The following is a 16,541-nucleotide window of genomic DNA, read 5'->3' as shown; positions in this document are numbered from 1 at the left end:
TTTCGTTGTCCGTTTGCGTTTTTTTAGATTTTACGTGCGGTTTTTTTTTGTTTTTTTTTCTTTCTTGCTATTTCTATGCTCGGGTGGCCTCCGTTTCATTGTTCATGGTCTTCGTATTTTTGGAACGGAGCCGATCGGTCACGTGGGTCCCACGCCTCGCGTACGAAAACAAAGGAGGTTCTGCGTCTTTTAAGACATACAAGCAATAAGCATGGATAGTATTTCGGGTGCGATCATACCAGCACTAATGCACCGGATCCTATCAGAACTCCGCAGTTAAGCGTGCTTGGGCGAGAGTAGTACTAGGATGGGTGACCCCCTGGGAAGTCCTTGTGTTGCACCCCCCTTTTTCGTTGTCCGTTTGCGTTTTTTTAGATTTTACGTGCGGTTTTTTTTGTTTTTTTTTCTTTCTTGCTATTTCTATGCTCGGGTGGCCTCCGCTTCATGGTTGATGGTTTTCGTATTTTTGGAACGGAGCCGATCGGTCACGTGGGTCCCACGCCTCGCGTACGAAAACAAAGGAGGTTCTGTGTCTTTTAAGACATACAAGCAATAAGCATGGACAGTATTTCGGGTGCGATCATACCAGCACTAATGCACCGGATCCCATCAGAACTCCGCAGTTAAGCGTGCTTGGGCGAGAGTAGTACTAGGATGGGTGACCCCATGGGAAGTCCTCGTGTTGCACCCCCCTTTTTCGTTGTCCGTTTGCGTTTTTTTAGATTTTACGTGCGGTTTTTTTTTGTTTTTTTTTCTTTCTTGCTATTTCTATGCTCGGGTGGCCTCCGTTTCATGGTTCATGGTCTTCGTATTTTTGGAACGGAGCCGATCGGTCACGTGGGTCCCACGCCTCGCGTACGAAAACAAAGGAGGTTCTGCGTCTTTTAAGACATACAAGCAATAAGCATGGATAGTATTTCGGGTGCGATCATACCAGCACTAATGCACCGGATCCTATCAGAACTCCGCAGTTAAGCGTGCTTGGGCAAGAGTAGTACTAGGATGGGTGACCATCCTAGTACTACTCTCGCCCAAGCACGCTTAACTGCGGAGTTCTGATAGGATCCGGTGCATTAGTGCTGGTATGATCGCACCCGAAATACTATCCATGCTTATTGCTTGTATGTCTTAAAAGACGCAGAACCTCCTTTGTTTTCGTACGCGAGGCGTGGGACCCAAGTGACCGATCGGCTCCGTTCCAAAAATACGAAGACCATGAACCATGAAGCGGAGGCCACCCGAGCATAGAAATAGCAAGAAAGAAAAAAAAACAAAAAAAAACCGCACGTAAAATCTAAAAAAACGCAAACGGACAACGAAAAAGGGGGGTGCAACACGAGTACTTCCCAGGGCGTCACCCATCCTAGTACTACTCTCGCCCAAGCACGCTTAACTGCGGAGTTCTGATGGGATCCGGTGCATTAGTGCTGGTATGATCGCACCCGAAATACTATCCATGCTTATTGCTTGTATGTCTTAAAAGACGCAGAACCTCCTTTGTTTTCGTACGCGAGGCGTGGGACCCACGTGACCGATCGGCTCCGTTCCAAAAATACGAAGACCATGAACCATGAAACGGAGGCCACCCGAGCATAGAAATAGCAAGAAAGAAAAAAAACAAAAAAAAAACCGCACGTAAAATCTAAAAAAACGCAAACGGACAACGAAAAAAGGGGGTGCAACACGAGGACTTCCCAGGGGGTCACCCATCCTAGTACTACTCTCGCCCAAGCACGCTTGACTGCGAAGTTCTGATGGGATCCGGTGCATTAGTGCTGGTATGATCGCACCCGAAATACTATCCATGCTTATTGCTTGTATGTCTTAAAAGACGCAGAACCTCCTTTGTTTTCGTACGCGAGGCGTGGAACCCACGTGACCGATCGGCTCCGTTCCAAAAATACGAAAACCATCAACCATGAAGCGGAGGCCACCCGAGCATAGAAATAGCAAGAAAGAAAAAAAAACAAAAAAAAACCGCACGTAAAATCTAAAAAAACGCAAACAGACAACGAAAAAGGGGGGTGCAACACGAGGACTTCCCAGGGGGTCACCCATCCTAGTACTACTCTCGCCCAAGCACGCTTAACTGCGGAGTTCTGATGGGATCCGGTGCATTAGTGCTGGTATGATCGCACCCGAAATACTATCCATGCTTATTGCTTGTATGTCTTAAAAGACGCAGAACCTCCTTTGTTTTCGTACGCGAGGCGTGGGACCCACGTGACCGATCGGTTCCGTTCCAAAAATACGAAGACCATGAACCATGAAACGGAGGCCACCCGAGCATAGAAATAGCAAGAAAGAAAAAAAAAACAAAAAAAAAACCGCACGTAAAATCTAAAAAAACGCAAACGGACAACGAAAAAGGGGGTGCAACACGAGGACTTCCCAGGGGGTCACCCATCCTAGTACTACTCTCACCCAAGCACACTTAACTGCAGAGTTCTGATGGGATCCGGTGCATTAGTGCTGGTATGATCGCACCCGAAATACTATCCATGCTTATTGCTTGTATGTCTTAAAAGACGCAGAACCTCCTTTGTTTTCGTACGCGAGGCGTGGGACCCACGTGACCGATCGGCTCCGTTCCAAAAATACGAAGACCATGAACAATGAAACGGAGGCCACCCGAGCATAGAAATAGCAAGAAAGAAAAAAAAAACAAAAAAAAAACCGCACGTAAAATCTAAAAAAACGCAAACGGACAACGAAAAAGGGGGGTGCAACACGAGGACTTCCCAGGGGGTCACCCATCCTAGTACTACTCTCGCCCAAGCACACTTAACTGCGGAGTTCTGATGGGATCCGGTGCATTAGTGCTGGTATGATCGCACCCGAAATACTATCCATGCTTATTGCTTGTATGTCTTAAAAGACGCAGAACCTCCTTTGTTTTCGTACGCGAGGCGTGGGACCCACGTGACCGATCGGCTCCGTTCCAAAAATACGAAGACCATGAACCATGAAACGGAGGCCACCCGAGCATAGAAATAGCAAGAAAGAAAAAAAAACAAAAAAAAACCGCACGTAAAATCTAAAAAAACGCAAACGGACAACGAAAAAGGGGGGTGCAACACGAGGACTTCCCAGGGGGTCACCCATCCTAGTACTACTCTCGCCCAAGCACGCTTAACTGCGGAGTTCTGATGGGATCCGGTGCATTAGTGCTGGTATGATCTCACCCAAAATACTATCCATGCTTATTGCTTGTATGTCTTAAAAGACGCAGAAACTCCTTTGTTTTCGTACGCGAGGCGTGGGACCCACGTGACCGATCAGCTCCGTTCCAAAAATACGAAGACCATCAACCATGAAACGGAGGCCACCCGAGCATAGAAATAGCAAGAAAGAAAAAAAAACAAAAAAAAAACCGCACGTAAAATCTAAAAAAACGCAAACGGACAACGAAAAAGGGGGGTGCAACACGAGGACTTCCCATGGGGTCACCCATCCTAGTACTACTCTCGCCCAAGCACGCTTAACTGCGGAGTTCTGATGGGATCCGGTGCATTAGTGCTGGTATGATCGCACCCGAAATACTGTCCATGCTTATTGCTTGTATGTCTTAAAAGACACAGAACCTCCTTTGTTTTCGTACGCGAGGCGTGGGACCCACGTGACCGATCGGCTCCGTTCCAAAAATACGAAGACCATGAACCATGAAACGGAGGCTACCCGAGCATAGAAATAGCAAGAAAAAAAAAACAAAAAAAAACCGCACGTAAAATCTAAAAAAACGCAAACGGACAACGAAAAAGTGGGGGTGCAACACGAGGACTTCCCAGGGGGTCACCCATCCTAGTACTACTCTCGCCCAAGCACGCTTAACTGCGGAGTTCTGATGGGATCCGGTGCATTAGTGCTGGTATGATCGCACCCGAAATACTATCCATGCTTATTGCTTGTATGTCTTAAAAGACGCAGAACCTCCTTTGTTTTCGTACGCGAGACGTGGGACCCACGTGACCGATCGGCTCCGTTCCAAAAATACGAAGACCATGAACCATGAAACGGAGGCCACCCGAGCATAGAAATAGCAAGAAAGAAAAAAAAAACAAAAAAAAAACCGCACGTAAAATCTAAAAAAACGCAAACGGACAACGAAAAAGGGGGGTGCAACACGAGGACTTCCCATGGGGTCACCCATCCTAGTACTACTCTCGCCCAAGCACGCTTAACTGCGGAGTTCTGATGGGATCCGGTGCATTAGTGGTGGTATGATCGCACCCGAAATACTGTCCATGCTTATTGCTTGTATGTCTTAAAAGACACAGAACCTCCTTTGTTTTCGTACGCGAGGCGTGGGACCCACGTGACCGATCGGCTCCGTTCCAAAAATACGAAAACCATCAACCATGAAGCGGAGGCCACCCGAGCATAGAAATAGCAAGAAAGAAAAAAAAAACAAAAAAAAAACCGCACGTAAAATCTAAAAAAACGCAAACGGACAACGAAAAAGGGGGGTGCAACACGAGGACTTCCCAGGGGGTCACCCATCCTAGTACTACTCTCGCCCAAGCACACTTAACTGCGGAGTTCTGATGGGATCCGGTGCATTAGTGGTGGTATGATCGCACCCGAAATACTATCCATGCTTATTGCTTGTATGTCTTAAAAGACGCAGAACCTCCTTTGTTTTCGTACGCGAGGCGTGGGACCCACGTGACTGATCGGCTCCGTTCCAAAAATACGAAGACCATGAACCATGAAACGGAGGCCACCCGAGCATAGAAATAGCAAGAAAGAAAAAAAACAAAAAAAAACCGCACGTAAAATCTAAAAAAACGCAAACGGACAACGAAAAAGGGGGGTGCAACACGAGGACTTCCCAGGGGGTCACCCATCCTAGTACTACTCTCGCCCAAGCACGCTTAACTGCGGAGTTCTGATGGGATCCGGTGCATTAGTGCTGGTATGATCTCACCCAAAATACTATCCATGCTTATTGCTTGTATGTCTTAAAAGACGCAGAAACTCCTTTGTTTTCGTACGCGAGGCGTGGGACCCACGTGACCGATCAGCTCCGTTCCAAAAATACGAAGACCATCAACCATGAAGCGGAGGCCACCCGAGCATAGAAATAGCAAGAAAGAAAAAAAAACAAAAAAAAAACCGCACGTAAAATCTAAAAAAACGCAAACGGACAACGAAAAAGGGGGGTGCAACACGAGGACTTCCCATGGGGTCACCCATCCTAGTACTACTCTCGCCCAAGCACGCTTAACTGCGGAGTTCTGATGGGATCCGGTGCATTAGTGCTGGTATGATCGCACCCGAAATACTGTCCATGCTTATTGCTTGTATGTCTTAAAAGACACAGAACCTCCTTTGTTTTCGTACGCGAGGCGTGGGACCCACGTGACCGATCGGCTCCGTTCCAAAAATACGAAGACCATGAACCATGAAACGGAGGCTACCCGAGCATAGAAATAGCAAGAAAAAAAAAACAAAAAAAAAACCGCACGTAAAATCTAAAAAAACGCAAACGGACAACGAAAAAGTGGGGGTGCAACACGAGGACTTCCCAGGGGGTCACCCATCCTAGTACTACTCTCGCCCAAGCACGCTTAACTGCGGAGTTCTGATGGGATCCGGTGCATTAGTGCTGGTATGATCGCACCCGAAATACTATCCATGCTTATTGCTTGTATGTCTTAAAAGACGCAGAACCTCCTTTGTTTTCGTACGCGAGACGTGGGACCCACGTGACCGATCGGCTCCGTTCCAAAAATACGAAGACCATGAACCATGAAACGGAGGCCACCCGAGCATAGAAATAGCAAGAAAGAAAAAAAAAACAAAAAAAAAACCGCACGTAAAATCTAAAAAAACGCAAACGGACAACGAAAAAGGGGGGTGCAACACGAGGACTTCCCATGGGGTCACCCATCCTAGTACTACTCTCGCCCAAGCACGCTTAACTGCGGAGTTCTGATGGGATCCGGTGCATTAGTGGTGGTATGATCGCACCCGAAATACTGTCCATGCTTATTGCTTGTATGTCTTAAAAGACACAGAACCTCCTTTGTTTTCGTACGCGAGGCGTGGGACCCACGTGACCGATCGGCTCCGTTCCAAAAATACGAAAACCATCAACCATGAAGCGGAGGCCACCCGAGCATAGAAATAGCAAGAAAGAAAAAAAAAACAAAAAAAAAACCGCACGTAAAATCTAAAAAAACGCAAACGGACAACGAAAAAGGGGGGTGCAACACGAGGACTTCCCAGGGGGTCACCCATCCTAGTACTACTCTCGCCCAAGCACGCTTAACTGCGTAGTTCTGATAGGATCCGGTGCATTAGTGCTGGTATGATCGCACCCGAAATACTATCCATGCTTATTGCTTGTATGTCTTAAAAGACGCAGAACCTCCTTTGTTTTCGTACGCGAGGCGTGGGACCCACGTGACCGATCGGCTCCGTTCCAAAAATACGAAGACCATGAACCATGAAGCGGAGGCCACCCGAGCATAGAAATAGCAAGAAAGAAAAAAAAACAAAAAAAAACCGCACGTAAAATCTAAAAAAACGCAAACGGACAACGAAAAAGGGGGGTGCAACACGAGTACTTCCCAGGGCGTCACCCATCCTAGTACTACTCTCGCCCAAGCACGCTTAACTGCGGAGTTCTGATGGGATCCGGTGCATTAGTGCTGGTATGATCGCACCCGAAATACTATCCATGCTTATTGCTTGTATGTCTTAAAAGACGCAAAACCTCCTTTGTTTTCGTACGCGAGGCGTGGGACCCACGTGACCGATCGGCTCCGTTCCAAAAATACGAAGACCATGAACCATGAAACGGAGGCCACCCGAGCATAGAAATAGCAAGAAAGAAAAAAAACAAAAAAAAAACCGCACGTAAAATCTAAAAAAACGCAAACGGACAACGAAAAAGGGGGGTGCAACACGAGGACTTCCCAGGGGGTCACCCATCCTAGTACTACTCTCGCCCAAGCACGCTTAACTGCGGAGTTCTGATGGGATCCGGTGCATTAGTGCTGGTATGATCGCACCCGAAATACTATCCATGCTTATTGCTTGTATGTCTTAAAAGACGCAGAACCTCCTTTGTTTTCGTACGCGAGGCGTGGAACCCACGTGACCGATCGGCTCCGTTCCAAAAATACGAAAACCATCAACCATGAAGCGGAGGCCACCCGAGCATAGAAATAGCAAGAAAGAAAAAAAAAACAAAAAAAAAACCGCACGTAAAATCTAAAAAAACGCAAACAGACAACGAAAAAGGGGGGTGCAACACGAGGACTTCCCAGGGGGTCACCCATCCTAGTACTACTCTCGCCCAAGCACGCTTAACTGCGGAGTTCTGATGGGATCCGGTGCATTAGTGCTGGTATGATCGCACCCGAAATACTATCCATGCTTATTGCTTGTATGTCTTAAAAGACGCAGAACCTCCTTTGTTTTCGTACGCGAGACGTGGAACCCACGTGACCGATCGGCTCCGTTCCAAAAATACGAAGACCATGAACCATGAAGCGGAGGCCACCCGAGCATAGAAATAGCAAGAAAGAAAAAAAAAACAAAAAAAAAACCGCACGTAAAATCTAAAAAAACGCAAACGGACAACGAAAAAGGGGGGTGCAACACGAGGACTTCCCATGGGGTCACCCATCCTAGTACTACTCTCGCCCAAGCACGCTTAACTGCGGAGTTCTGATGGGATCCGGTGCATTAGTGGTGGTATGATCGCACCCGAAATACTGTCCATGCTTATTGCTTGTATGTCTTAAAAGACACAGAACCTCCTTTGTTTTCGTACGCGAGGCGTGGGACCCACGTGACCGATCGGCTCCGTTCCAAAAATACGAAAACCATCAACCATGAAGCGGAGGCCACCCGAGCATAGAAATAGCAAGAAAGAAAAAAAAAACAAAAAAAAAACCGCACGTAAAATCTAAAAAAACGCAAACGGACAACGAAAAAGGGGGGTGCAACACGAGGACTTCCCAGGGGGTCACCCATCGTAGTACTACTCTCGCCCAAGCACGCTTAACTGCGGAGTTCTGATAGGATCCGGTGCATTAGTGCTGGTATGATCGCACCCGAAATACTATCCATGCTTATTGCTTGTATGTCTTAAAAGACGCAGAACCTCCTTTGTTTTCGTACGCGAGGCGTGGGACCCACGTGACCGATCGGCTCCGTTCCAAAAATACGAAGACCATGAACCATGAAGCGGAGGCCACCCGAGCATAGAAATAGCAAGAAAGAAAAAAAAACAAAAAAAAACCGCACGTAAAATCTAAAAAAACGCAAACGGACAACGAAAAAGGGGGGTGCAACACGAGTACTTCCCAGGGCGTCACCCATCCTAGTACTACTCTCGCCCAAGCACGCTTAACTGCGGAGTTCTGATGGGATCCGGTGCATTAGTGCTGGTATGATCGCACCCGAAATACTATCCATGCTTATTGCTTGTATGTCTTAAAAGACGCAAAACCTCCTTTGTTTTCGTACGCGAGGCGTGGGACCCACGTGACCGATCGGCTCCGTTCCAAAAATACGAAGACCATGAACCATGAAACGGAGGCCACCCGAGCATAGAAATAGCAAGAAAGAAAAAAAACAAAAAAAAAACCGCACGTAAAATCTAAAAAAACGCAAACGGACAACGAAAAAGGGGGGTGCAACACGAGGACTTCCCAGGGGGTCACCCATCCTAGTACTACTCTCGCCCAAGCACGCTTAACTGCGGAGTTCTGATGGGATCCGGTGCATTAGTGCTGGTATGATCGCACCCGAAATACTATCCATGCTTATTGCTTGTATGTCTTAAAAGACGCAGAACCTCCTTTGTTTTCGTACGCGAGGCGTGGAACCCACGTGACCGATCGGCTCCGTTCCAAAAATACGAAAACCATCAACCATGAAGCGGAGGCCACCCGAGCATAGAAATAGCAAGAAAGAAAAAAAAAACAAAAAAAAAACCGCACGTAAAATCTAAAAAAACGCAAACAGACAACGAAAAAGGGGGGTGCAACACGAGGACTTCCCAGGGGGTCACCCATCCTAGTACTACTCTCGCCCAAGCACGCTTAACTGCGGAGTTCTGATGGGATCCGGTGCATTAGTGCTGGTATGATCGCACCCGAAATACTATCCATGCTTATTGCTTGTATGTCTTAAAAGACGCAGAACCTCCTTTGTTTTCGTACGCGAGACGTGGAACCCACGTGACCGATCGGCTCCGTTCCAAAAATACGAAGACCATGAACCATGAAGCGGAGGCCACCCGAGCATAGAAATAGCAAGAAAGAAAAAAAAAACAAAAAAAAAACCGCACGTAAAATCTAAAAAAACGCAAACGGACAACGAAAAAGGGGGGTGCAACACGAGGACTTCCCATGGGGTCACCCATCCTAGTACTACTCTCGCCCAAGCACGCTTAACTGCGGAGTTCTGATGGGATCCGGTGCATTAGTGGTGGTATGATCGCACCCGAAATACTGTCCATGCTTATTGCTTGTATGTCTTAAAAGACACAGAACCTCCTTTGTTTTCGTACGCGAGGCGTGGGACCCACGTGACCGATCGGCTCCGTTCCAAAAATACGAAAACCATCAACCATGAAGCGGAGGCCACCCGAGCATAGAAATAGCAAGAAAGAAAAAAAAAACAAAAAAAAAACCGCACGTAAAATCTAAAAAAACGCAAACGGACAACGAAAAAGGGGGGTGCAACACGAGGACTTCCCAGGGGGTCACCCATCGTAGTACTACTCTCGCCCAAGCACGCTTAACTGCGGAGTTCTGATAGGATCCGGTGCATTAGTGCTGGTATGATCGCACCCGAAATACTATCCATGCTTATTGCTTGTATGTCTTAAAAGACGCAGAACCTCCTTTGTTTTCGTACGCGAGGCGTGGGACCCACGTGACCGATCGGCTCCGTTCCAAAAATACGAAGACCATGAACCATGAAGCGGAGGCCACCCGAGCATAGAAATAGCAAGAAAGAAAAAAAAACAAAAAAAAACCGCACGTAAAATCTAAAAAAACGCAAACGGACAACGAAAAAGGGGGGTGCAACACGAGTACTTCCCAGGGCGTCACCCATCCTAGTACTACTCTCGCCCAAGCACGCTTAACTGCGGAGTTCTGATGGGATCCGGTGCATTAGTGCTGGTATGATCGCACCCGAAATACTATCCATGCTTATTGCTTGTATGTCTTAAAAGACGCAGAACCTCCTTTGTTTTCGTACGCGAGGCGTGGGACCCACGTGACCGATCGGCTCCGTTCCAAAAATACGAAGACAATGAACCATGAAACGGAGGCCACCCGAGCATAGAAATAGCAAGAAAGAAAAAAAACAAAAAAAAAACCGCACGTAAAATCTAAAAAAACGCAAACGGACAACGAAAAAAGGGGGTGCAACACGAGGACTTCCCAGGGGGTCACCCATCCTAGTACTACTCTCGCCCAAGCACGCTTAACTGCGAAGTTCTGATGGGATCCGGTGCATTAGTGCTGGTATGATCGCACCCGAAATACTATCCATGCTTATTGCTTGTATGTCTTAAAAGACGCAGAACCTCCTTTGTTTTCGTACGCGAGGCGTGGGACCCACGTGACCGATCGGCTCCGTTCCAAAAATACGAAGACAATGAACCATGAAACGGAGGCCACCCGAGCATAGAAATAGCAAGAAAGAAAAAAAACAAAAAAAAAACCGCACGTAAAATCTAAAAAAACGCAAACGGACAACGAAAAAAGGGGGTGCAACACGAGGACTTCCCAGGGGGTCACCCATCCTAGTACTACTCTCGCCCAAGCACGCTTAACTGCGAAGTTCTGATGGGATCCGGTGCATTAGTGCTGGTATGATCGCATCCGAAATACTATCCATGCTTATTGCTTGTATGTCTTAAAAGACGCAGAACCTCCTTTGTTTTCGTACGCGAGGCGTGGAACCCACGTGACCGATCGGCTCCGTTCCAAAAATACGAAAACCATCAACCATGAAGCGGAGGCCACCCGAGCATAGAAATAGCAAGAAAGAAAAAAAAACAAAAAAAAACCGCACGTAAAATCTAAAAAAACGCAAACAGACAACGAAAAAGGGGGGTGCAACACGAGGACTTCCCAGGGGGTCACCCATCCTAGTACTACTCTCGCCCAAGCACGCTTAACTGCGGAGTTCTGATGGGATCCGGTGCATTAGTGCTGGTATGATCGCACCCGAAATACTATCCATGCTTATTGCTTGTATGTCTTAAAAGACGCAGAAACTCCTTTGTTTTCGTACGCGAGGCGTGGGACCCACGTGACCGATCGGTTCCGTTCCAAAAATACGAAGACCATGAACCATGAAACGGAGGCCACCAGAGCATAGAAATAGCAAGAAAGAAAAAAAAAACAAAAAAAAAACCGCACGTAAAATCTAAAAAAACGCAAACGGACAACGAAAAAGGGGGGTGCAACACGAGGACTTCCCAGGGGGTCACCCATCCTAGTACTACTCTCGCCCAAGCACACTTAACTGCGGAGTTCTGATGGGATCCGGTGCATTAGTGCTGGTATGATCTCACCCAAAATACTATCCATGCTTATTGCTTGTATGTCTTAAAAGACGCAGAAACTCCTTTGTTTTCGTACGCGAGGCGTGGGACCCACGTGACCGATCAGCTCCGTTCCAAAAATACGAAGACCATCAACCATGAAGCGGAGGCCACCCGAGCATAGAAATAGCAAGAAAGAAAAAAAAACAAAAAAAAACCGCACGTAAAATCTAAAAAAACGCAAACGGACAACGAAAAAGGGGGGTGCAACACGAGGACTTCCCATGGGGTCACCCATCCTAGTACTACTCTCGCCCAAGCACGCTTAACTGCGGAGTTCTGATGGGATCCGGTGCATTAGTGCTGGTATGATCGCACCCGAAATACTGTCCATGCTTATTGCTTGTATGTCTTAAAAGACACAGAACCTCCTTTGTTTTCGTACGCGAGGCGTGGGACCCACGTGACCGATCGGCTCCGTTCCAAAAATACGAAGACCATGAACCATGAAACGGAGGCTACCCGAGCATAGAAATAGCAAGAAAAAAAAAACAAAAAAAAACCGCACGTAAAATCTAAAAAAACGCAAACGGACAACGAAAAAGTGGGGGTGCAACACGAGGACTTCCCAGGGGGTCACCCATCCTAGTACTACTCTCGCCCAAGCACGCTTAACTGCGGAGTTCTGATGGGATCCGGTGCATTAGTGCTGGTATGATCGCACCCGAAATACTATCCATGCTTATTGCTTGTATGTCTTAAAAGACGCAGAACCTCCTTTGTTTTCGTACGCGAGACGTGGGACCCACGTGACCGATCGGCTCCGTTCCAAAAATACGAAGACCATGAACCATGAAACGGAGGCCACCCGAGCATAGAAATAGCAAGAAAGAAAAAAAAAACAAAAAAAAAACCGCACGTAAAATCTAAAAAAACGCAAACGGACAACGAAAAAGGGGGGTGCAACACGAGGACTTCCCATGGGGTCACCCATCCTAGTACTACTCTCGCCCAAGCACGCTTAACTGCGGAGTTCTGATGGGATCCGGTGCATTAGTGGTGGTATGATCGCACCCGAAATACTGTCCATGCTTATTGCTTGTATGTCTTAAAAGACACAGAACCTCCTTTGTTTTCGTACGCGAGGCGTGGGACCCACGTGACCGATCGGCTCCGTTCCAAAAATACGAAAACCATCAACCATGAAGCGGAGGCCACCCGAGCATAGAAATAGCAAGAAAGAAAAAAAAAACAAAAAAAAAACCGCACGTAAAATCTAAAAAAACGCAAACGGACAACGAAAAAGGGGGGTGCAACACGAGGACTTCCCAGGGGGTCACCCATCCTAGTACTACTCTCGCCCAAGCACGCTTAACTGCGGAGTTCTGATAGGATCCGGTGCATTAGTGCTGGTATGATCGCACCCGAAATACTATCCATGCTTATTGCTTGTATGTCTTAAAAGACGCAGAACCTCCTTTGTTTTCGTACGCGAGGCGTGGGACCCACGTGACCGATCGGCTCCGTTCCAAAAATACGAAGACCATGAACCATGAAGCGGAGGCCACCCGAGCATAGAAATAGCAAGAAAGAAAAAAAAACAAAAAAAAACCGCACGTAAAATCTAAAAAAACGCAAACGGACAACGAAAAAGGGGGGTGCAACACGAGTACTTCCCAGGGCGTCACCCATCCTAGTACTACTCTCGCCCAAGCACGCTTAACTGCGGAGTTCTGATGGGATCCGGTGCATTAGTGCTGGTATGATCGCACCCGAAATACTATCCATGCTTATTGCTTGTATGTCTTAAAAGACGCAGAACCTCCTTTGTTTTCGTACGCGAGGCGTGGGACCCACGTGACCGATCGGCTCCGTTCCAAAAATACGAAGACCATGAACCATGAAACGGTGGCCACCCGAGCATAGAAATAGCAAGAAAGAAAAAAAACAAAAAAAAAACCGCACGTAAAATCTAAAAAAACGCAAACGGACAACGAAAAAGGGGGGTGCAACACGAGGACTTCCCAGGGGGTCACCCATCCTAGTACTACTCTCGCCCAAGCACGCTTAACTGCGGAGTTCTGATGGGATCCGGTGCATTAGTGCTGGTATGATCGCACCCGAAATACTATCCATGCTTATTGCTTGTATGTCTTAAAAGACGCAGAACCTCCTTTGTTTTCGTACGCGAGGCGTGGAACCCACGTGACCGATCGGCTCCGTTCCAAAAATACGAAAACCATCAACCATGAAGCGGAGGCCACCCGAGCATAGAAATAGCAAGAAAGAAAAAAAAAACAAAAAAAAAACCGCACGTAAAATCTAAAAAAACGCAAACAGACAACGAAAAAGGGGGGTGCAACACGAGGACTTCCCAGGGGGTCACCCATCCTAGTACTACTCTCGCCCAAGCACGCTTAATTGCGGAGTTCTGATGGGATCCGGTGCATTAGTGCTGGTATGATCACACCCGAAATACTATCCATGCTTATTGCTTGTATGTCTTAAAAGACGCAGAACCTCCTTTGTTTTCGTACGCGAGACGTGGGACCCACGTGACCGATCGGCTCCGTTCCAAAAATACGAAGACCATGAACCATGAAACGGAGGCCACCCGAGCATAGAAATAGCAAGAAAGAAAAAAAAAACAAAAAAAAAACCGCACGTAAAATCTAAAAAAACGCAAACGGACAACGAAAAAGGGGGGTGCAACACGAGGACTTCCCATGGGGTCACCCATCCTAGTACTACTCTCGCCCAAGCACGCTTAACTGCGGAGTTCTGATGGGATCCGGTGCATTAGTGGTGGTATGATCGCACCCGAAATACTGTCCATGCTTATTGCTTGTATGTCTTAAAAGACACAGAACCTCCTTTGTTTTCGTACGCGAGGCGTGGGACCCACGTGACCGATCGGCTCCGTTCCAAAAATACGAAAACCATCAACCATGAAGCGGAGGCCACCCGAGCATAGAAATAGCAAGAAAGAAAAAAAAACAAAAAAAAAACCGCACGTAAAATCTAAAAAAACGCAAACGGACAACGAAAAAGGGGGGTGCAACACGAGGACTTCCCAGGGGGTCACCCATCCTAGTACTACTCTCGCCCAAGCACGCTTAACTGCGGAGTTCTGATAGGATCCGGTGCATTAGTGCTGGTATGATCGCACCCGAAATACTATCCATGCTTATTGCTTGTATGTCTTAAAAGACGCAGAACCTCCTTTGTTTTCGTACGCGAGGCGTGGGACCCACGTGACCGATCGGCTCCGTTCCAAAAATACGAAGACCATGAACCATGAAGCGGAGGCCACCCGAGCATAGAAATAGCAAGAAAGAAAAAAAAACAAAAAAAAACCGCACGTAAAATCTAAAAAAACGCAAACGGACAACGAAAAAGGGGGGTGCAACACGAGGACTTCCCATGGGGTCACCCATCCTAGTACTACTCTCGCCCAAGCACGCTTAACTGCGAAGTTCTGATGGGATCCGGTGCATTAGTGCTGGTATGATCGCACCCGAAATACTATCCATGCTTATTGCTTGTATGAATTAAAAGACGCAGAACCTCCTTTGTTTTCGTACGCGAGGCGTGGAACCCACGTGACCGATCGGCTCCGTTCCAAAAATACGAAAACCATCAACCATGAAGCGGAGGCCACCCGAGCATAGAAATAGCAAGAAAGAAAAAAAAAACAAAAAAAAACCGCACGTAAAATCTAAAAAAACGCAAACAGACAACGAAAAAGGGGGGTGCAACACGAGGACTTCCCAGGGGGTCACCCATCCTAGTACTACTCTCGCCCAAGCACGCTTAACTGCGGAGTTCTGATGGGATCCGGTGCATTAGTGCTGGTATGATCGCACCCGAAATACTATCCATGCTTATTGCTTGTATGTCTTAAAAGACGCAGAACCTCCTTTGTTTTCGTACGCGAGGCGTGGGACCCACGTGACCGATCGGTTCCGTTCCAAAAATACGAAGACCATGAACCATGAAACGGAGGCCACCCGAGCATAGAAATAGCAAGAAAGAAAAAAAAAACAAAAAAAAACCGCACGTAAAATCTAAAAAAACGCAAACGGACAACGAAAAAGGGGGGGTGCAACACGAGGACTTCCCAGGGGGTCACCCATCCTAGTACTACTCTCGCCCAAGCACACTTAACTGCGGAGTTCTGATGGGATCCGGTGCATTAGTGCTGGTATGATCGCACCCGAAATACTATCCATGCTTATTGCTTGTATGTCTTAAAAGACGCAGAACCTCCTTTGTTTTCGTACGCGAGGCGTGGGACCCACGTGACCGATCGGCTCCGTTCCAAAAATACGAAGACCATGAACAATGAAACGGAGGCCACCCGAGCATAGAAATAGCAAGAAAGAAAAAAAAACAAAAAAAAACCGCACGTAAAATCTAAAAAAACGCAAACGGACAACGAAAAAGGGGGGTGCAACACGAGGACTTCCCAGGGGGTCACCCATCCTAGTACTACTCTCGCCCAAGCACGCTTAACTGCGGAGTTCTGATGGGATCCGGTGCATTAGTGCTGGTATGATCGCACCCGAAATACTATCCATGCTTATTGCTTGTATGTCTTAAAAGACGCAGAACCTCCTTTGTTTTCGTACGCGAGGCGTGGGACCCACGTGACCGATCGGCTCCGTTCCAAAAATACGAAGACCATGAACCATGAAACGGAGGCCACCCGAGCATAGAAATAGCAAGAAAGAAAAAAAAACAAAAAAAAAACCGCACGTAAAATCTAAAAAAACGCAAACGGACAACGAAAAAGGGGGGTGCAACACGAGGACTTCCCAGGGGGTCACCCATCCTAGTACCACTCTCGCCCAAGCACGCTTAACTGCGGAGTTCTGATGGGATCCGGTGCATTAGTGCTGGTATCATCGCACCCGAAATACTATCCATGCTTATTGCTTGTATGTCTTAAAAGACGCAGAACCTCCTTTGTTTTCGTACGCGAGGCGTGGGACCCACGTGACCGATCGGCTCC

The 16,541-nt window shown here is 47.4% G+C and overlaps 46 non-coding genes and 2 pseudogenes across 46 annotated transcripts; 3 read left to right on the top strand and 45 right to left on the bottom strand.

Moving 5' to 3' along the window:
• Window positions 1-225: 225 nt before the first annotated feature.
• Window positions 226-344, top strand: LOC145144553 (5S ribosomal RNA). Its single transcript, XR_013725566.1, has one exon. It is a non-coding gene; the product is annotated as a 5S ribosomal RNA (ribosomal RNA).
• A 228-nt stretch (window positions 345-572) lies between these two features.
• On the top strand, window positions 573-691 carry LOC145152975 (5S ribosomal RNA). Its single transcript, XR_013733497.1, has one exon. It is a non-coding gene; the product is annotated as a 5S ribosomal RNA (ribosomal RNA).
• A 229-nt stretch (window positions 692-920) lies between these two features.
• Window positions 921-1,042, top strand: LOC145151479 (5S ribosomal RNA; annotated as a pseudogene).
• Window positions 975-1,096, bottom strand: LOC145151498 (5S ribosomal RNA; annotated as a pseudogene).
• A 229-nt stretch (window positions 1,097-1,325) lies between these two features.
• Window positions 1,326-1,444, bottom strand: LOC145146269 (5S ribosomal RNA). Its single transcript, XR_013727221.1, has one exon. It is a non-coding gene; the product is annotated as a 5S ribosomal RNA (ribosomal RNA).
• Window positions 1,445-1,673: 229 nt separating this feature from the next.
• On the bottom strand, window positions 1,674-1,792 carry LOC145144631 (5S ribosomal RNA). The gene has a single exon (XR_013725640.1). It is a non-coding gene; the product is annotated as a 5S ribosomal RNA (ribosomal RNA).
• A 229-nt stretch (window positions 1,793-2,021) lies between these two features.
• On the bottom strand, window positions 2,022-2,140 carry LOC145144749 (5S ribosomal RNA). Its single transcript, XR_013725753.1, has one exon. It is a non-coding gene; the product is annotated as a 5S ribosomal RNA (ribosomal RNA).
• Window positions 2,141-2,370: 230 nt separating this feature from the next.
• LOC145146391 (5S ribosomal RNA) lies at window positions 2,371-2,489 on the bottom strand. Its single transcript, XR_013727337.1, has one exon. It is a non-coding gene; the product is annotated as a 5S ribosomal RNA (ribosomal RNA).
• Window positions 2,490-2,720: 231 nt separating this feature from the next.
• Window positions 2,721-2,839, bottom strand: LOC145154031 (5S ribosomal RNA). The gene has a single exon (XR_013734517.1). It is a non-coding gene; the product is annotated as a 5S ribosomal RNA (ribosomal RNA).
• Window positions 2,840-3,068: 229 nt separating this feature from the next.
• On the bottom strand, window positions 3,069-3,187 carry LOC145144172 (5S ribosomal RNA). The gene has a single exon (XR_013725189.1). It is a non-coding gene; the product is annotated as a 5S ribosomal RNA (ribosomal RNA).
• A 230-nt stretch (window positions 3,188-3,417) lies between these two features.
• LOC145152973 (5S ribosomal RNA) lies at window positions 3,418-3,536 on the bottom strand. Its single transcript, XR_013733496.1, has one exon. It is a non-coding gene; the product is annotated as a 5S ribosomal RNA (ribosomal RNA).
• A 227-nt stretch (window positions 3,537-3,763) lies between these two features.
• LOC145144738 (5S ribosomal RNA) lies at window positions 3,764-3,882 on the bottom strand. Its single transcript, XR_013725742.1, has one exon. It is a non-coding gene; the product is annotated as a 5S ribosomal RNA (ribosomal RNA).
• A 231-nt stretch (window positions 3,883-4,113) lies between these two features.
• LOC145145335 (5S ribosomal RNA) lies at window positions 4,114-4,232 on the bottom strand. Its single transcript, XR_013726313.1, has one exon. It is a non-coding gene; the product is annotated as a 5S ribosomal RNA (ribosomal RNA).
• A 231-nt stretch (window positions 4,233-4,463) lies between these two features.
• LOC145146183 (5S ribosomal RNA) lies at window positions 4,464-4,582 on the bottom strand. Its single transcript, XR_013727130.1, has one exon. It is a non-coding gene; the product is annotated as a 5S ribosomal RNA (ribosomal RNA).
• Window positions 4,583-4,810: 228 nt separating this feature from the next.
• LOC145144171 (5S ribosomal RNA) lies at window positions 4,811-4,929 on the bottom strand. Its single transcript, XR_013725188.1, has one exon. It is a non-coding gene; the product is annotated as a 5S ribosomal RNA (ribosomal RNA).
• Window positions 4,930-5,159: 230 nt separating this feature from the next.
• LOC145152972 (5S ribosomal RNA) lies at window positions 5,160-5,278 on the bottom strand. The gene has a single exon (XR_013733495.1). It is a non-coding gene; the product is annotated as a 5S ribosomal RNA (ribosomal RNA).
• A 228-nt stretch (window positions 5,279-5,506) lies between these two features.
• LOC145144726 (5S ribosomal RNA) lies at window positions 5,507-5,625 on the bottom strand. Its single transcript, XR_013725731.1, has one exon. It is a non-coding gene; the product is annotated as a 5S ribosomal RNA (ribosomal RNA).
• Window positions 5,626-5,856: 231 nt separating this feature from the next.
• On the bottom strand, window positions 5,857-5,975 carry LOC145145334 (5S ribosomal RNA). The gene has a single exon (XR_013726312.1). It is a non-coding gene; the product is annotated as a 5S ribosomal RNA (ribosomal RNA).
• A 231-nt stretch (window positions 5,976-6,206) lies between these two features.
• LOC145148251 (5S ribosomal RNA) lies at window positions 6,207-6,325 on the bottom strand. The gene has a single exon (XR_013729144.1). It is a non-coding gene; the product is annotated as a 5S ribosomal RNA (ribosomal RNA).
• A 229-nt stretch (window positions 6,326-6,554) lies between these two features.
• On the bottom strand, window positions 6,555-6,673 carry LOC145146268 (5S ribosomal RNA). Its single transcript, XR_013727219.1, has one exon. It is a non-coding gene; the product is annotated as a 5S ribosomal RNA (ribosomal RNA).
• Window positions 6,674-6,902: 229 nt separating this feature from the next.
• On the bottom strand, window positions 6,903-7,021 carry LOC145144715 (5S ribosomal RNA). Its single transcript, XR_013725720.1, has one exon. It is a non-coding gene; the product is annotated as a 5S ribosomal RNA (ribosomal RNA).
• Window positions 7,022-7,252: 231 nt separating this feature from the next.
• On the bottom strand, window positions 7,253-7,371 carry LOC145144704 (5S ribosomal RNA). Its single transcript, XR_013725709.1, has one exon. It is a non-coding gene; the product is annotated as a 5S ribosomal RNA (ribosomal RNA).
• A 231-nt stretch (window positions 7,372-7,602) lies between these two features.
• Window positions 7,603-7,721, bottom strand: LOC145145333 (5S ribosomal RNA). Its single transcript, XR_013726311.1, has one exon. It is a non-coding gene; the product is annotated as a 5S ribosomal RNA (ribosomal RNA).
• A 231-nt stretch (window positions 7,722-7,952) lies between these two features.
• Window positions 7,953-8,071, bottom strand: LOC145143654 (5S ribosomal RNA). The gene has a single exon (XR_013724684.1). It is a non-coding gene; the product is annotated as a 5S ribosomal RNA (ribosomal RNA).
• A 229-nt stretch (window positions 8,072-8,300) lies between these two features.
• On the bottom strand, window positions 8,301-8,419 carry LOC145146267 (5S ribosomal RNA). Its single transcript, XR_013727218.1, has one exon. It is a non-coding gene; the product is annotated as a 5S ribosomal RNA (ribosomal RNA).
• A 229-nt stretch (window positions 8,420-8,648) lies between these two features.
• LOC145144693 (5S ribosomal RNA) lies at window positions 8,649-8,767 on the bottom strand. Its single transcript, XR_013725698.1, has one exon. It is a non-coding gene; the product is annotated as a 5S ribosomal RNA (ribosomal RNA).
• A 231-nt stretch (window positions 8,768-8,998) lies between these two features.
• On the bottom strand, window positions 8,999-9,117 carry LOC145144681 (5S ribosomal RNA). Its single transcript, XR_013725687.1, has one exon. It is a non-coding gene; the product is annotated as a 5S ribosomal RNA (ribosomal RNA).
• Window positions 9,118-9,348: 231 nt separating this feature from the next.
• On the bottom strand, window positions 9,349-9,467 carry LOC145145332 (5S ribosomal RNA). The gene has a single exon (XR_013726310.1). It is a non-coding gene; the product is annotated as a 5S ribosomal RNA (ribosomal RNA).
• A 231-nt stretch (window positions 9,468-9,698) lies between these two features.
• LOC145143653 (5S ribosomal RNA) lies at window positions 9,699-9,817 on the bottom strand. The gene has a single exon (XR_013724683.1). It is a non-coding gene; the product is annotated as a 5S ribosomal RNA (ribosomal RNA).
• Window positions 9,818-10,046: 229 nt separating this feature from the next.
• On the bottom strand, window positions 10,047-10,165 carry LOC145146265 (5S ribosomal RNA). Its single transcript, XR_013727216.1, has one exon. It is a non-coding gene; the product is annotated as a 5S ribosomal RNA (ribosomal RNA).
• A 229-nt stretch (window positions 10,166-10,394) lies between these two features.
• On the bottom strand, window positions 10,395-10,513 carry LOC145156008 (5S ribosomal RNA). The gene has a single exon (XR_013736435.1). It is a non-coding gene; the product is annotated as a 5S ribosomal RNA (ribosomal RNA).
• A 229-nt stretch (window positions 10,514-10,742) lies between these two features.
• On the bottom strand, window positions 10,743-10,861 carry LOC145145182 (5S ribosomal RNA). Its single transcript, XR_013726169.1, has one exon. It is a non-coding gene; the product is annotated as a 5S ribosomal RNA (ribosomal RNA).
• A 229-nt stretch (window positions 10,862-11,090) lies between these two features.
• On the bottom strand, window positions 11,091-11,209 carry LOC145144668 (5S ribosomal RNA). Its single transcript, XR_013725675.1, has one exon. It is a non-coding gene; the product is annotated as a 5S ribosomal RNA (ribosomal RNA).
• Window positions 11,210-11,440: 231 nt separating this feature from the next.
• LOC145145937 (5S ribosomal RNA) lies at window positions 11,441-11,559 on the bottom strand. Its single transcript, XR_013726887.1, has one exon. It is a non-coding gene; the product is annotated as a 5S ribosomal RNA (ribosomal RNA).
• A 229-nt stretch (window positions 11,560-11,788) lies between these two features.
• On the bottom strand, window positions 11,789-11,907 carry LOC145152971 (5S ribosomal RNA). Its single transcript, XR_013733494.1, has one exon. It is a non-coding gene; the product is annotated as a 5S ribosomal RNA (ribosomal RNA).
• Window positions 11,908-12,134: 227 nt separating this feature from the next.
• On the bottom strand, window positions 12,135-12,253 carry LOC145144656 (5S ribosomal RNA). Its single transcript, XR_013725664.1, has one exon. It is a non-coding gene; the product is annotated as a 5S ribosomal RNA (ribosomal RNA).
• Window positions 12,254-12,484: 231 nt separating this feature from the next.
• Window positions 12,485-12,603, bottom strand: LOC145145331 (5S ribosomal RNA). The gene has a single exon (XR_013726309.1). It is a non-coding gene; the product is annotated as a 5S ribosomal RNA (ribosomal RNA).
• Window positions 12,604-12,834: 231 nt separating this feature from the next.
• On the bottom strand, window positions 12,835-12,953 carry LOC145138010 (5S ribosomal RNA). The gene has a single exon (XR_013721299.1). It is a non-coding gene; the product is annotated as a 5S ribosomal RNA (ribosomal RNA).
• A 229-nt stretch (window positions 12,954-13,182) lies between these two features.
• On the bottom strand, window positions 13,183-13,301 carry LOC145146264 (5S ribosomal RNA). The gene has a single exon (XR_013727215.1). It is a non-coding gene; the product is annotated as a 5S ribosomal RNA (ribosomal RNA).
• A 229-nt stretch (window positions 13,302-13,530) lies between these two features.
• On the bottom strand, window positions 13,531-13,649 carry LOC145144644 (5S ribosomal RNA). Its single transcript, XR_013725653.1, has one exon. It is a non-coding gene; the product is annotated as a 5S ribosomal RNA (ribosomal RNA).
• A 231-nt stretch (window positions 13,650-13,880) lies between these two features.
• LOC145144870 (5S ribosomal RNA) lies at window positions 13,881-13,999 on the bottom strand. The gene has a single exon (XR_013725871.1). It is a non-coding gene; the product is annotated as a 5S ribosomal RNA (ribosomal RNA).
• Window positions 14,000-14,230: 231 nt separating this feature from the next.
• On the bottom strand, window positions 14,231-14,349 carry LOC145145330 (5S ribosomal RNA). The gene has a single exon (XR_013726308.1). It is a non-coding gene; the product is annotated as a 5S ribosomal RNA (ribosomal RNA).
• Window positions 14,350-14,579: 230 nt separating this feature from the next.
• On the bottom strand, window positions 14,580-14,698 carry LOC145138004 (5S ribosomal RNA). Its single transcript, XR_013721296.1, has one exon. It is a non-coding gene; the product is annotated as a 5S ribosomal RNA (ribosomal RNA).
• A 229-nt stretch (window positions 14,699-14,927) lies between these two features.
• Window positions 14,928-15,046, bottom strand: LOC145138845 (5S ribosomal RNA). The gene has a single exon (XR_013721762.1). It is a non-coding gene; the product is annotated as a 5S ribosomal RNA (ribosomal RNA).
• A 230-nt stretch (window positions 15,047-15,276) lies between these two features.
• On the bottom strand, window positions 15,277-15,395 carry LOC145144633 (5S ribosomal RNA). The gene has a single exon (XR_013725642.1). It is a non-coding gene; the product is annotated as a 5S ribosomal RNA (ribosomal RNA).
• Window positions 15,396-15,626: 231 nt separating this feature from the next.
• Window positions 15,627-15,745, bottom strand: LOC145154030 (5S ribosomal RNA). The gene has a single exon (XR_013734516.1). It is a non-coding gene; the product is annotated as a 5S ribosomal RNA (ribosomal RNA).
• Window positions 15,746-15,974: 229 nt separating this feature from the next.
• Window positions 15,975-16,093, bottom strand: LOC145144621 (5S ribosomal RNA). Its single transcript, XR_013725631.1, has one exon. It is a non-coding gene; the product is annotated as a 5S ribosomal RNA (ribosomal RNA).
• Window positions 16,094-16,323: 230 nt separating this feature from the next.
• LOC145143718 (5S ribosomal RNA) lies at window positions 16,324-16,442 on the bottom strand. Its single transcript, XR_013724748.1, has one exon. It is a non-coding gene; the product is annotated as a 5S ribosomal RNA (ribosomal RNA).
• Between the last annotated feature and the right edge of the window lie 99 nt (window positions 16,443-16,541).

This window comes from Lactuca virosa, chromosome 1, assembly GCF_052849685.1.
Source record: "Lactuca virosa cultivar CGN04683 chromosome 1, Lactuca_virosa_CGN04683_v6, whole genome shotgun sequence".
Lineage (NCBI taxonomy): Eukaryota > Viridiplantae > Streptophyta > Magnoliopsida > Asterales > Asteraceae > Lactuca > Lactuca virosa.
This window is presented reverse-complemented; position numbering and strand designations above follow the sequence as displayed.